Source organism: Piliocolobus tephrosceles, chromosome 1, assembly GCF_002776525.5.
Source record: "Piliocolobus tephrosceles isolate RC106 chromosome 1, ASM277652v3, whole genome shotgun sequence".
In the NCBI taxonomy this organism is placed as follows: Eukaryota; Metazoa; Chordata; class Mammalia; order Primates; family Cercopithecidae; genus Piliocolobus; species Piliocolobus tephrosceles.
The window spans coordinates 85,390,540-85,399,948 of record NC_045434.1 but is presented as its reverse complement, the minus strand read 5'-3'; the positions used below and the strand labels follow the sequence as shown (position 1 = coordinate 85,399,948).

At 46.1% G+C, this 9,409-nt stretch overlaps 4 non-coding genes across 4 annotated transcripts; all 4 read left to right on the top strand.

The window, feature by feature from the left end:
* Nucleotides 1–391: 391 nt before the first annotated feature.
* Nucleotides 392–463, top strand: TRNAE-CUC. The gene has a single exon. It is a non-coding gene; the product is annotated as a tRNA-Glu (tRNA).
* Nucleotides 464–2,085: 1,622 nt separating this feature from the next.
* On the top strand, nucleotides 2,086–2,157 carry TRNAG-UCC. Its single transcript has one exon. It is a non-coding gene; the product is annotated as a tRNA-Gly (tRNA).
* An 883-nt stretch (nucleotides 2,158–3,040) lies between these two features.
* On the top strand, nucleotides 3,041–3,112 carry TRNAH-GUG. Its single transcript has one exon. It is a non-coding gene; the product is annotated as a tRNA-His (tRNA).
* Nucleotides 3,113–4,103: 991 nt separating this feature from the next.
* On the top strand, nucleotides 4,104–4,176 carry TRNAK-CUU. The gene has a single exon. It is a non-coding gene; the product is annotated as a tRNA-Lys (tRNA).
* Nucleotides 4,177–9,409: the final 5,233 nt, after the last annotated feature.

Here is a 9,409-nt window from a genome sequence, read left to right as displayed (position 1 = left end):
CTAGGCAGCGAAAAATAATACGTAAAAGAATAAGTGTAAATAAACGTTTAGTTAGAATCATATAATTTTTTTTTTTTTTTTTTTAGGAAGGATCTAGCCCTGTCATCAAGCAGCAGTGCAGTGGCGCGATCAGGGCTCACTGCAACCTCTGCCTACCGGGCTCGAGCGATCGGGCCTCCCAAGTAGATGGGACTACAAGCAAGCGCCACCGAGCACGGCTAATATTTTTGTGCTTTCGATAGAGCCCGGGTTTGCCAGTTTGCCCAGGCTGGTCTCGAACTCGTGAACTGAAGCAATCTGGCCACTTTGGCTTCAATGTTTTAGGAGTTACAGGCATGAACCACAGCACTTAGTAGAATCATATACTTGTAAAAGTAGCACTTCAGTAGCTTCCCTGGTGGTCTAGTGGTTAGGATTCGGCGCTCTCACCGCCGCGGCCCGGGTTCGATTCCCGGTCAGGGAAAGAGCACTTACTCTTTTCTTTTTTTTTTTTTTGAGACGGAGTCTCGCTCTGTGGCCCAGGCTGGAGTGCAGTGGCCGGATCTCAGCTCACTGCAAGCTCTGCCTCCCGGGTTAACGCCATTCTCCTGCCTCAGCCTCCCGAGTAGCTGGGACTACAGGCGCCCGCCACCTCGCCCGGATAGTTTTTTGTATTTTTTTATTAGAGACGGGATTTCACCGTGTTAGCCAGGATGGTCTTGATCTCCTGACCTCGTGATCCGCCCGTCTCGGCCCCCCAAAGTGCTGGGATTACAGGCTTGAGCCACCGCGCCCGGCCCCCCTTTTTCTTTCTCTCTGCTTTTCCCTCAGGATCTTTTAAACGTTATCAGCTAGTCAATCTCCCCCATCCCACTAAAATCTGAAATACAGAAAATGTAAAAAAATACTAATAAATCGTTCACAATTCTATCACCCAAAGACCACTCTTAATAGCTAGATTTTGAAACAACGTGGATGTATGCTATACATACTATTTTATCGCCAGCTGTTTTTGTTGTTGAGACGGAGTTTCGCTGTCTTTGCCCCAGGCTAGAGTGCAGTGGCGCGATCTCGGCTCACTGCAAGCTCCGCCTCCCGGATTCAAGCCATTCTCCTGCCTTAGCCTCCCAAGTAGGTGGGATTACAGGCCTGCGCTACCACGCCCGTCTAATTTTGTATTTGTGGTAGAGACGGGGTTCACCATATTGGTCAGGCCGGTCTCGAACTCCTGACCTCAGGTGATCCACCCTCCTCTGCTTTCCAAAGTGACGGGATTATAGGCATGAGCTACCATACTCGGCCAACACCAGCTATTTTTAAGGTTAACAATATATTTCTAACACTTTGCAGTGAAAATAAATATCCTTCAGTAACGTAGTTTCTTTCAATTTAATTACTGAATTTTCGAAAAGGTCATATATTTACATGGTTTAGGATTCAAATATGCCAAAGGACAGAACTGATAAACCTGACTTTAACCTCTACCATTTATTTTCTCTCTAATGATGTAACCGCTGTTAAGTTTCTTAATTATAATGTTAGAGATGTTTTATGCAAATGCAAGTACATGCATATATACATACATATATATTTAAACATTCTCTCCCCCTTGTACAAATGGAAGTAATCGATACATACTTTCTGCACTTTGCCTTTTCCATTTAGTAGTATATTTTAGAAGTACTTACAGATTAGACATGAAGAACTTCCTCATTCTTTCTTCTGGCATATAGCATTCTGTTGCACGGATTTTCCGTAATTAGTTTAGCCAGCTTCCTACTATAGACACTTAGGTTATTTCTAGCCCTTTGCTATTTGGAAAAAAAAAAATGCTGTCATATATGGTCTTGTACATATGTAATTTTGCGCATGTGTGGAATAAATGCCCAGGAAACTAGAATTGACTTTCCTTAAAGCTGTGAAACAAGATACTACCACAGAATTTTCAATGGGAGAAATTCTAGAGAGCTTCCTTTTAATTTTCCTCTTGTAGGTTTTTCCTGCAGTCTAAATTTCTTAGTCTAGAAATAAACGGAAACCGAAACCTCTGTATTTATGAGAACTTATTTAGTTCTCATAAATAAAGGAAGCACCTTTATTTCAGTTGCGTTGGTGGTATAGTGGTAAGCATAGCTGCCTTCCAAGCAGTTGACCCGGGTTCGATTCCCGGCCAACGCAGTGTTGGTTTTTTCCCTCTCAGCTTTTTAGACTGACTAGACCTGGAAACCGAGCAAAGCAGGGAACAGAGAAAAAGAGCTTTTGACAACTTTTGTGTCCTGCGTCTGCACCAGTATGGTCTGTCCCTCCCACAGCAAACGTCTGCATTTGGGTAACTGCACGTGCGAGCCAAGCCCGTCTGATGGGTTCGGCCGCCGGCGTCGCCTGAGTTAACAATAACTCTCCTTCTAGGGGTCTAGGGAAGTGTCTGAAATAGAGGCTGGTTAGATTTGTTTTTCTGAATCTGCAGAGGTGGCTCTGATATACTGATGAGTCAAGATGTGGAAGTCAGCACAAGCTCCCACAATGCCAGTGAGAGAGTACGCCGCGGTTCTTGTGCCTGTGACGGAAGCGAGAAATAATTAAGACGGGGCTCTCATCCCCTCCCCAGCTCACTTAGCTCCGTTTTTCTTCCGTTTCCACCATTCTGGGAAGAGAAACCTCAATTCCATGGTACAGGCTGCAGATGTAATTTGTAAAATCCTTCGAGGCTGCCCCTCGCATCCCTGAGCTTGACTGATTCTTTGGAGAGGGAAGAGGGGAATGGAGGCAGAGAGGCGAGAGGCGACGTGGTCCCGGGTTGCGGCTGACGCTTTCTTCCTTCTAGTCAGAACCTGGGCCCGCCGCCGCCGGGCAGAGCGGGTGGTGCTACAGCTATCATCAAGGGATTTAGCGTCTAAGAAACTGATTCGGGTGTCGGAGCTTCAAGGTTGCAGAATGGAAAAGTTTGGAATTGATTGATGTGGACCTCACGCACCTGCCAAATAAAAAGTAGCATGAAACAGCCATTCCTCTTCCAAGAGGCATTAAATCCAGCTGCTGTGCGCCACCTTGCTGGTGGCTCGCCGTGATCGTATAGTGGTTAGTACTCTGCGTTGTGGCCGCAGCAACCTCGGTTCGAATCCGAGTCACGGCATGTTGGTCCTAACTTGCTCTGGTGGCTTTTCTTTATCTTTTCTTTTTTTTTTTTTAAATTAGCACTTTTAAAAGAGTTACATGCTTGTAATTCTGCCTTTGCTTAAGGCATCCCCGCGGAAGTGCAGTCCACAAATTCGGTGAATAACAATAGCTCCAGGCCGACGTGGTGGCTCCCTCCATTACCTAATCCCAGCAGCTTTGTGAAGTCTCGGAGGCGGGATAATCCCTGGAGCCCAGAAGTTCGCGACCAGCTTGAGACGCCTCCACACACACTTAGAAAAAAAAAATTTTTAAGATGGTGGCGGGCGCTTTTGGTCCCAGCTACTTAGGGAGGGTGAGCTGGGAGCATCGCTTGAGCCCGGGAAGTAGAGGCTGCAAGGAACTATGATAGCGCCACTGCACTCCAGCCTGGGCAACAGGGCGGGACTCTGTCTCAAACAGCAATAGTTCCAGTTGGCTCACACTGCGGCTCGCCCACCAAGGCGCTAGGCAGCCCAGGCGGGAAGCTTTAGAGCAGTATGGAGGCCCACGGAGCTGGGACCACGGTTGTTCTTTTGGCCTTCACTTGAGCAGAGGAGAGAACCCTTCCCTGGTGACTCTGGAACTCAGTGCCTCTTCCAGGATGGAGAACTAAAATGCTTTGCAGAGAGGTCTTTGCACCTCTCATCTGAGTTTCCTCGGGCTCTTTCGCACCCTCCTCTGAAGTCGGTGAGGAGGTTCCCTCAGTGGAAGGAATCTGCGGAAACACTAAGGTTTCAGACAGGACTCATGATTCCCGAGTCCTCCGCGAGCCTTCCTGGCTCTCTGCAGCCCCCATCGCTCTCTAAACCTCGGATTCCTCCGTGGCAAAAAGCTATTATGAAAAGGGTATTGCCGTGTCCACCAGTCCTAGGTCCTGAAACTTCTTTCACAGGAAAATATACAATTAGATCATACAACCGCTACATCAGTGGAAAATGATTTCATATAGGAAGGATGAAGTAACGGCTGCCCGGCTAGCTCAGTCGGTAGAGCATGAGACTCTTAATCTCAGGGTCGTGGGTTCGAGCCCCACGTTGGGCGGGTTGTGATTTTATTTAACCCTCTCGGTTTGCTACCATAGAAACATGAACTTCTAAATCGCCAAAGCGGCTACTGTCGTTATATGGTAACTGACCCCAGAAATCGTCTGAAATCGTCTGCATTCACCCCAAATTCATCAAGAAAAGAGGAATCTGGGACAGGCGCGGTGGCTCACACCTGTAATCCCAGTACTTTGGGAAGCCAAGGCGGGCGGATCACCTGAGGTCAGGAGTTCGAGACCAGCCTCAACATGGAGAAACCTCGTGTCTACTAAAAATACAAAATTAGCCGGTCGTGGTGGTGCATGCCTGTAATCCCAGCTACTCGGGAGGCAGAGGCAGGAGAATTGCTTGAATTGCTTGAACCTGGGAGCGGAGGTTGTGGTAAGCCGAGATCGGGCCATTGCACTCTGTCTCAAATAAATAAATAAATAAATAAATAAATAAATAAATAAATAATAAATAAAAGAAAAGAGAAAAGAAAAGAAGAATCTGGGGATTCTAGTGTCTGTAGTGACCACGTGCTTCTAATCTACGATGGGCTTCTCAACTGGGCAAAGGCAGACAAGCTGAGCAGCTCTGAGGAGAGTCGGAAACCACTCCGACAGTGCTCCACGGAGAACAGCCTTAGGACTGCTCCAGAGGGAAATACTGTTTCTCTTCTTGGTGGTGGGAAATTTGAATGGGGTTTTGAAGGCCTTTGTAGTGAGTTAAAATATTCTCAGCTAGGTGTTAGGGAGCATCTGTTTGCTTTTCAGGTTTTGAAGCCTTGATCAGTGGCAAAGGGCTGTAAAATACAACCAGTTTAGGAAGGTCAGGAAAGAGACGAGAGGGCTCTAGAAAGAAGTTGATGAGGCGGAGGAGAGAAGCGGAAGAGCAAAGAAAAGGAGGAGCGAAGACAAACGGGTAGGGCAGCGAGTAGGGAGTTTACAGTTGCAGTCTTACTTGATGAGTATAGGCTGCCACTCCAGAGTGCTGGGCCCACTACTTTGAATTAGTTATTGATCCACTGGAGAACTTTTTTCTATTCCCGAAATCCTGGAGGTGTTTGCCTTGGAGTTGTTTGCCTGACATTTGTTCCTGCTAAATTATCTTTAACTGTTGCTTTGGCTGGAGTAGGTTAAGTTGGTTTGCCAGGTGGGTGGAAGCCAAGATTGGCACCATTCAAGAGACACTCCAATTTTTTTTTTTTTTTTTTGGGGGGGACAAAGTCTGGTTCTGTCGCCCAGGCTGGAGTGCAGTGGTCTGATCTCAGCTCACTGCAACCTCCGCCTCCCGGGTTCAAGCGATTCTCCTGACTCAGCCTCCTGAGTAGCTGGGATTACAGGCGCCTGCCATCACGCTCAGCTAATTTTTGTACTTTTAGTAGAGACAAGGGTTCACAATGTTGGCCAGGCTGTTCTTGAACTCCTGACCTCGGGTGATCTGCCTGCGTCAGCCTCCTAAAGTGCTGGGATTACAGGCATGAAGCACCGCTCCCGGCCTGAACATTCATTTCTAACTCCTCCTACAGATCTTCCACCTCCTTTCCCTAAGGATCATTTACCAGTACTTTTTATTTTTTAAGAGTATAAATATGCTTTAGTCTCACTTACATATAGTCCACCAGCCATCTCCAAAATGACGAGTTATTCTCAAAGTGTGGTCCCAGGACAAGCATCTTCAGTATCACCTGGAAACTTGAGACAAATGCAAACTGTTGAGTGCCACCTTAGACCTATTGAATCCGAAACCCCGAGGGTGGCTCCAATAATCTATGACTTAACAAGCTCTCTAGGTAATTTGGAATGTTCAAGTTTGGGAACCACTGCATTAGGGCAGCCTCCTTCCCTATTAACCGAGGTATATCATGTTCTTGGATGGGAGACTTAACATCGTAAAGACAGAGCCTCTCCTTTACTTGGTGTCTGAATTTAACATGGTTTTCATAAACTGTCCAAAGAATTTTTTCTTTTTTATTCAAACCAGACAAATATGATTATAAAGTTCAAAAGTAAAATATCAAGCAGAAATATCTAAGGAATTCTATTCTTTTTTTTTTTTTTTTTTTTTTGAGACAGCATCTCACTCTGTTACTCAAGCTAGAATACAGTAGCATGATCTTGGCTCACTGCAACCTCCACCTCCCTCAGGCTCAGCCGATCCTCCCACCTTAGCCTCCCAAGTAGCTGGGACTACAGGCGCTTGCCATCATGCTTGGCTGATTTTTTTTTACCTTTTTGTAGAGATGAGGACTCACTGTATTGCCTAGGGTGGTCTCGAACTCCTGAACTCGATATGCCCACTTCAGCCTCCCAAAGTGTTGGGATTACAGGCCTGAGCCACTGTGTCCCACCTAATAGTAAATTTTTGTAAAATTTATGTTGGGGAGGTTTTTTTTTTTTTTTTTGAGACAGAGTCTCGCACTTTCGTCCAGGCTGGAATGTAGTGGCTAGATCTTGGCTCACTGCAAGCAGCTCCGCCTCCAGAATTCACACCATTCTCCTGCCTCAGCCTCCCGAGTAGCTGGGATTACAGGTGTTCGCCACCACACCCGGCTAATTTTTGTATTTTTAGTAGAGATGAGGTTTCACCATGTTAGCCAGGATGGTCTCGATCTCCTGACCTCGTGATCCACTCGCCTCAGCTTCCCAAAGTGCTGGGATTACAGGCGCGAGCCACCGCGCCCCGCGGAGAGGTTATTATACATTGTGAATGACAGAATAAATTGGTACAAGTTCTACAGGGTGCCTTATGACTATAGCTATAAAATTAAAAAACATTTTTTCTTGGAGACTGAATCTCACTGTGTTGCCCAGACTGGAGTGCAGTGGCACAATCTCAGCTGCCTACAACCTTAGCCTCCCGAGTTCAAGTGATTCTCCCACCTCAGTCTCCCGAGTAGTTGGGATCACATGTGCACACCACCACCCCTGGCTATTTTTTTTGTATTTTTAGTAGAGATGGGGTTTTACCATATTGGCCAGGCTGGTCTCAAACTCCTAATCTCAGGTGATCCACCCACTTTGGCCTCCCAAAGTCCTGGGATTACAGGTGTGAGCCACCACGCCTGACCAAAAAGAGATGTTTAAAAGTTATTCTTTTAAACTTGTGTCATGGCCGGGCGCGGTGGCTCCCGCCTGTAATCCCAACACTTTGTGAGGCCGAGGCAGGCAGATCACCTGAGGTCGGGAGTTCGAGACCAGCCTGATCAACGTGGAGAAACCCTGTCTACTAAAAATGCAAACTTAGCCGGGCGTTGTGGCACATGCCTGTAACCCCAGCTGCTAGGGAGGCTGAGGCAGAATAGCTTGAACCTGGGCGGCAGAGGTTGCGGTGAACTGATACCACACCATTGCACTCCAGACTGGGCAATTAGAGCGAAACTCCGCCTCAAAAAAAAAAAAAAAAAAAAAAAAACGAAAAACAAACAGACAAACAAAAAAACCCACCTTGTGTCATGTTTCCCACAAGCAGATTTTTTTCTTTTTGGCACCTTTGGTATAAATAAGCAATTTTTTTTCTTCTTCTTTTTTTTACCTCAGCAACCCACATTTAGAAATTTTTCCTACAGATCTACCTCACGTGTGCAAGGTTATTCATGGAGCATTTTTTTTTTTTTTAAATCATAGAAAAACATTGGAAACTCTAAATGTCCGTCAGTTTGGAGGTAATTAAATTAGTGACAGCAAAACCGTACAATTACATGCAGTTCAGCTAGCTGTAAAGAAAAATAAGAGGTTGGGCGCGGTGCCTCACGCCTGTAATCCCAGCACTTTGCTAGGCTGAGGCAAGCGGATCACCTGAGGTCGGGAGTTCGAGAGCAGCCTGACCAATGTGGAGAAACCCCGTCTCTACTAAAAATAAAAAAAATTTTCCGTGTGTGGTGGGGCATGCCTGTAATCCCAGCTACTAGGGAGGCTGAGGCAGGAGAATAGCTGGAAAATGGGAGGCGGAGGTTGCGGTGAGCTGAGATCGCGCCATTGCACTCCAGACTGGGCAATAAGAGCGAAACTCCGTCTTAAAAAAAAAAAAAAAAAAAGAGAAAGAAAAATGAGGGAGCTACTGATAGTCCAGAATGGTACACTGTGATAGATTGAAAAAAATGGCTGGGCGCGGTGGCTAATGCCTGTAATCCCAGCTCTTTGGGAGACCGGGGCGGGCAGATCACGAGGTCAGGATATCCAGACCATCCTGGCTAACACAGTGAAACACCGTCTCTACTAAAATACAAAAAAATTAGCCGGGCCTGGTGGCGGGTGCCTGAGGCTGAGGCAGGAGAATGTCGTGAACCTGGAAGGCTGAGCTTGCAGTGAGCCGAGATCGCGCCACTGCACTCCAGACTGGGGTACAGAGCGAGACTCCGTCTCAAACAAACAAATAAACAAAAAAAAAAAAAAAAAAGAAAAGAAAAGAAAAAAAAATGGTGGTTATATTTTGCAGCTTCTCTCAAGAGAGTCTATTTCTCCTCTCTTTGAATCTGGGATTGGCTATGTGACTTGCTTTGGGCAAATGTTGGTGCCTTCGCAAACCTGGCAGAAGAGGCTTGCACATGGGGTGATTACCTGCTTTTTCCTTCACTTGAAATCCTGAGACCATGATCTGAAGATACCCCCCAAGCAAGCCTGCTGGAGAGATCACATGAAGAAAAAGATCCATGCGTCCCACTTGTTCCAACCTATCCAGCTATACCCCAAATGTGTGAGTGAGGCCATCCTAGACCATCCAGCCCCAAATGAATCAGCTTGGACCAGAAGAATTTCCAAGCCAACTCACAGAATCACTAAAAATAATAAATTATTGTTATTCTAAGTCAATAAGCTTGGAAGGGTTTATTATGCAGCAAAAGTGTATCAAAAGGGTGATGGTAGTTGCAGGAAATATATACCTTTAATTATATATGCATAAACATCTTTGGAATGATACCTCCAAAAGATAAATTCCTATATTGAAACAGCACACTGAGTACCCAGCATAGTGGATGAAAATAGATCACGAAGTTTCAAAATAGTAGGAACAGGTAGAAGATTCTATAAGCTTTTGGGAGGAGAGATGGGAGAACAGTTTAAGGCAAATAACAAAGAATCAGAATGGGCTGGGCGTGGTGGCTCATGCCTGTTATCCTAGCACTTTGGGAGGCCGAGATGGGTGGATTACCTGAGGTCAGGAGTTTGAGACCAGCCTGGCCAATATGATGAAATAAAACACACACACACACACACACACACACACACACACACACACACACACACACA